General features: G+C 29.0%; 1 protein-coding gene across 6 annotated transcripts in view; it reads right to left on the bottom strand.

Moving 5' to 3' along the window:
* Nucleotides 1–4,498: 4,498 nt before the first annotated feature.
* LOC128167607 (neuronal acetylcholine receptor subunit alpha-10-like) overlaps nucleotides 4,499–6,000 on the bottom strand; it is a 31,716-nt gene continuing 30,214 nt past the window's right edge. For all 6 annotated transcript variants that reach the window (XM_052833414.1, XM_052833409.1, XM_052833410.1 and 3 more), the window contains one exon: nucleotides 4,499–6,000. This exon is cut by the window's right edge and continues 700 nt beyond it. The gene's annotated coding sequence lies outside the window, so the exon portion shown is untranslated.

The following is a 6,000-nucleotide window of genomic DNA, read 5'->3' on the forward strand; positions in this document are numbered from 1 at the left end:
ATTTTCAATAGAAAAATACATTTTTACTTGCCACTTAAAAAAATAAAATTTAAATAGGCCTTCTGTAAATTGCAATACTGAATTGATTGCGTAAAAAAGATACAAAATTTTAGTAATTGTTTCTTTTCCTTTTTAATATCAATCTATCATGGGACATCAACACCTAATTTTAGACCAATAAATAATAAGATGAGCAAGTGAACCAATGTTCACTGATACTCCCGCTCTGATATGAATATACAAAAACAATAAGCAAAGTCGACAGTTAACTGGAAGTAGTCATTGAATTTGTTTTTAAAAAAATGAATCCCATCGTATGGAATGCCTACACAAAATATGAGTCAACATTTCAACTATCTGCGATGAATCAATAGTTGCCGAGAAAAAATAAACAATGTCGTAATTCAAAAGGAAGTTAAAGTATGGGTGGTAAAAGAATACCCACCATATGACATGCCTAAAAATAGTGTGTTTAAATTTCAAGCATCAGCAAATGATATTTACTTAAAAATGCGACGGAAATTTGTGTCGGTCAGACAGACAGCAGTTGATTAATTAGTTCCCTTGAAACCACAGGCACCTGACGTTATTTATTTATTTTATAATAAAAAAAAATATATACTTTCACCCTATAATATGTATTGTTTTACGTCGGACTGAAATGTCACACTTTCATTGGTTTACATATAGAAGGTTCTTAGAATTCTGGCCCTATATAGAATAAAGTAAAAAAAAAAAAGCGCAACAAAAGTACGAAATGTTTTGCTTGTTTCATTATGCGATTATTTCTTCTTCCTCCCTCATCCATTATAATTTGATCATAGCTTCTAACTGTCTTTTAGTACATGTACACATGTATCATAATTATGACTATGTAGCAATAATTTAAATTATTAGATTTTCATAAATATCAGAGATGTTTTTATTAAGTTCTCTGTTGGTTTTAATGAATAAATATTAAGAGTTCATGGGCTACATGTATATAACATTTTAGCATATCGAGATGCAAAACAGCTGTGAGCGGAATTTAACAAAAACAAAAACAAAAAAACCCATCACCTAATTTCTTCTGTAACTTTTTTTTCTATGTATTTGCAGTAAGGTCAGAAAAATAAATATTTGATCAAAAACTTTTATAAAATCAAATCCTTGAAATAAAATATATAATATATCTAATACATACTTTACGAGAGTTGATAGAGCTGGCAATTATTAACTGTCCAATTTCTGCTCCATTTTGTTCGTCTGCAGCGAATTATGACAGTTTTGACAGGTGTGATGTATTATTCAAGAGATATATCATATTTATAAGAACTAAATTACAGTACAAATGAAATACACTTAATACAGATAACTAAAACATTACACAATACAGAGAAAAATATTACAATACAAATGAAAGAGATCGAATGTTAGAATAATTGGCATGCTTAACAGAACTTGTTTTACATGAATGACATATATTGGAGTACAGATAATATTAGTATGCATACCGACACTTCGCTACGTCATGTTCTTCAATTTGAATACTATGTTTAGTTGTAATAACAGAGAATTTTTTAAATCATGAATTGAAATGATAATATCTAATTTTGATTCACTTTTTTCTGAGACGTTTTATTATAAACTTTTTATTATTTAAAAGGGGAGAAATTGTGTTTAGTATTGTCTCTTAACTAAGATTTTACAGTATCAAAATCGACTTTAATAAAATGGTTTTGGAAAGTTTCGTTTTTCCTGCGGAAGACTCAGAGTTATCCTTCTTTTGTAAGAATCAATCGGAACACCGCTCGGCCTTTTCCGTCAAGTCTAGACTTGACGGAAAAGGCCGAGCGATGTTCCGATTGGCAACAAGATGCAGAAGTTAAAATGGCTAGCCAGTCATTCAGTCCTGTTTAATTTTAGTTTTCTTTTGTAAAGCAGTTATAATTTTATCATTTTTTTCCAGAAATTTTTCTACTTTTAAACTTAACATATCGACCAATATTGAATATTTTTAAAATATACAATGTACTTCTGAAAAGGGTTGTCAGTGGAAATCTTCTTTAATTACTGAATGAATTGCATATATAAGATTTTGTAGTTGATTAAGACAAACGTATAGATGTGCAAAGAGTTTTGTTGTTTTCCTGTCATTCATTATTTGAAGCAATGTCAATTAATGTGTGAGCATGGGCTGTGTGAACTTTTTTTTTTTTTTTTTTTTTTTTTTAACATGAGAATAGTTTTGTTGAAATGGCAATGGTCGATGAGATGCTTTTGCTTTTACTAGTTATTTTTTGTTGTTCCCCAGACTTTTTAGTTTTCTCATTGCTTCACTGGTTTTTTAAGTGTCGCACTGTTACCTTACCTGTTAATTTTATATTTTAACATTATTTATTTTAATGAATGGTAATTACATGTCTATATACAGTATTTAATTTCTATTTAAAGGGTTAAGTTTTTCTCTATTTCTTCGTGTCCAAATGTATTTATTTGATTTAGTTCTGGTGTAGAATGTTTTTAAAATTCAGATCGCATGATATTTGAATTGGTTATTATACCCCTTAGATTTTGATGTTTGAAACAATTTAAATTCAAACTTATGCTACAAGGCTTTAATGATATTTTGGCGACAAAGAATATCACGTTATGCTACCAAATCGTGTCCATTTCATATAGTTCTCCTTTAAATCCATTCATTACTTTCCAAATGAAAGCTGAATACTATGATACTAGTAAATAACAACACATTGTGTGGAATTAGCAACGACACGCTGCAGCTATTTAATATTTGGCATATTAAATATACATACATAATTATGGCATAAAGTTGGATCACATGATTAATTTATTTTAATAAAACAATTCTGAAAATTTAAACTTTCCGCTGTACGTGTCGTCCTAAACTGGTATTTAACACCTGAGCAATTCTTTATATAGCCTTGCTAATAAACCGGTTCTTAAGAACCAGGTGACACAAACAGGTATTCGAATGAAAACCTTATATATCCGGATAATTAATTCATTATTATACCAAGTAGAAATTGATTTCTGTCTAATTCGTCCCTCAAACGAAAGAAATCATATTTCTTCATATATATGTGTATCGTCAATTATACTAAATAAGAACGACCTATTCTATTATTTAATTCAGTAAACTCGATCACGTGGCACTAACTAGGGTTAGTCAGTTTTATTCACTTTCATATAAATATTTTCAATACAATAATATATTTCTCTCTATATTTTTAAATTCTCTCTTAATATGTTAAATACATTAGAATAATGGAATAATATTTTACATGTTTCTGCTAGGTTAAAGAAAAACTGCCCAACTTCGTATACACTAAAACTAGTACTGAATACTTACCTTTGTAATTGTAGAACTTGTATGAAAAAATATCTACTTCAAATCTCTGTTGAAAGTATCTTTCTTTTGTAGCTCACCTGCGCTGAAAGCCCAAGTGAGCTTTTCTGTTTCCCTTTGGTCCTTACATTTTTTTTTACTTTAATTTCAACCGAACTTGACTCAAAGAATTTTTAAGAAAACGGCATTAAAATTTGTTAAAATAAAGGGCAACACCCTTTTATGAGGAGAAATAATTTAATATTTTTTCGAAAACCTGTTGATATTTTTTAAGAATCATCTTTGTCCAGACAATATATTAAAGTTGTGTGGAAGTATCCTCTGGTAGTGTACATTCCAATTTGTAAAGTACAGATCATGATCCCTAGAGTTATGATTGGGGCCTTAACTGGGGGGAGGGGTTTATGTTTTTCATGGATATAAACCGAGAAATCATTTAAAATCTTCATTTAAACTATTTGGCCAGAAAAGCTTAAACTTGCTAGAAAGCATCCTAAGTATTGTAGATTCAAGTCTGTTTAAATTATTATACCGGGAAAGGGAGTTGATTTTTGCATAGGGATAAACAAAAACAAATCTTTAAAAATATTCTTTAAAAAAAAATATTTGGCAAGAAAAACTGAAGCTTGTGTGGTAGCATTCTCAGGTAGTTTAGATTCAAGTTTGTTCAATCATTATCCCTGGGGGTTTGAGCTGGGCCACAATAAGAAATCAATTTTTAAATCTTCGCCTCAAGAATTCAGCATAGGAATGTATGTAAAAACTTTTAAAATATTTTCTTATGGAATACAATTTTTCACTTTATACATGTAATATCATTATGTATCAGAACATCATAATTTAGGTTTGTTTTTAAAAAAAAGTTTTATAACGAAGATCACTTTAAAAAAACAAAAGTCACTCAATGATAAGCAAAGGAGTATGATGAGAAAATATTAAAAACTTTTTTCTATTTAATTGTCCTTATGTGTATTTGAATAGATAAAACTAATTTGATTAGTGTTGTGGCTATTGTTGCTCAGGTAAGTGAGTTCTTGGGACTCTTGTTCTTTAATGCAAAAGGGCTTCTCAAATAAGATATCCGAGTTATTAATCTTTTGATATTATACAACTGAATTTTTTCAAGATTAAGCAAAAAGAATACAAACACACATTTTTACATTTATTGTGTAAAATGTAAACTATTAGAATGTGTAAGAAATTATTCATAAATTCAAGTTTTATTTTGAAGTAAAATAATCATTTAAAGTAAATTCACATTAAATGATTTTTTTTCATTCACTTCTAACACAAAATTCTACTCGACACTCTTTTGGCATCCTAAATCATTAATCGCACTTTTGCAACAGGAACAACTGTTAACTTATTAGGTAAGAAACAGTAAAACATATTTCTGGAGGATTCAATTAACAAAATCAGTTATAAGACGAGGGAAGATTCCATAGACCAATCCACACTTTAAAAAAGTTATCATAATGTCCCTTGGGCGCCATCTTTGTGGGAAAACCCATAGATTTCTCTCCGTTTCTTACATGTCCGTTTTGTATTTAGATTGCCCCAAGATGGGACAACCCACACAACGATAGAATACATTAAATTCAAAGAGATTTCATCACAGGAGGCTCAAATATTTGTTAGCATAGAAAAGGAAAAAGTTTGGTTTGACCGTTTGAACCCGCAACGGGAAACAACTTCTGCAAAGTGTGGATTGGACTATTGATCATCCTTTTTAAAAGTTTTCTTTGACAAATCATAATCAAATTGATATCATAACAATATTTGTTGTATTAGTTTTCATTAGCATGTTGTTCTTTGGCTATTTACATTAATTCAACAACGAATAAATTCTCTCACATTCTTAATTTTTTTTTGTCTTCATACATACTATAATCACTACTCAGAATATATAATTACGTGCATCGTGTTAAAATTAAATGAATGAGTGACTTAAATTTAATTACACTCTCATGAAAACTTCTTTTCATCATTGCATATAACATGTTCAGATTACTAGTATAACAGAAAAAGAAAACCTATCAGTGTGAATATTATTAAAATACAGTAAAACACGCTTATAACGAAGTCCCAGAGACGGGCAATTTAACTTCGTTATAAGCGTAATTCGTTATATCCGTCAAGTTTACACATGAAATAGAGACTTGGGGAATGAAATTCACTTCTCTGTAAGCGTCAATTCATTATAAGCGTGTTCGCTATAACCGTGTTTTACTGTACTTTGTACATAAAAAATAAACTTTCAAATAAACTGGTGTCGACAATGAAGCCATCATGAACATCGAAAGATTGTCAGAATAGTGATCGCATTAGAAATAATTTATATAAATAAATGTTAAAGTTGTCTTGGACAATAAAATATTTAAATTAAAAAAGAACAAAAATAATTTATTATTGCTCTTAATGTGTAAGCAATTCTAGGAATAAAGTTAACACTTTTTTATATAATCATATTCATATTAGGAACAATTTTTAAAACTTAAAATTAATTCGAATTTGAAATTAAATAAACCAGTGGGCAAATATATAACTGACTAAACATCATATTATAATTATACCTCTTCATATTTTTATGTAAAACTTTACATCTAGGTAATCTTATTTTCAGTTCTAAGTTTTCCTTATGTTCAAACGGA

Source organism: Crassostrea angulata, chromosome 10, assembly GCF_025612915.1.
Source record: "Crassostrea angulata isolate pt1a10 chromosome 10, ASM2561291v2, whole genome shotgun sequence".
NCBI classification, from domain to species: Eukaryota; Metazoa; Mollusca; class Bivalvia; order Ostreida; family Ostreidae; genus Magallana; species Magallana angulata.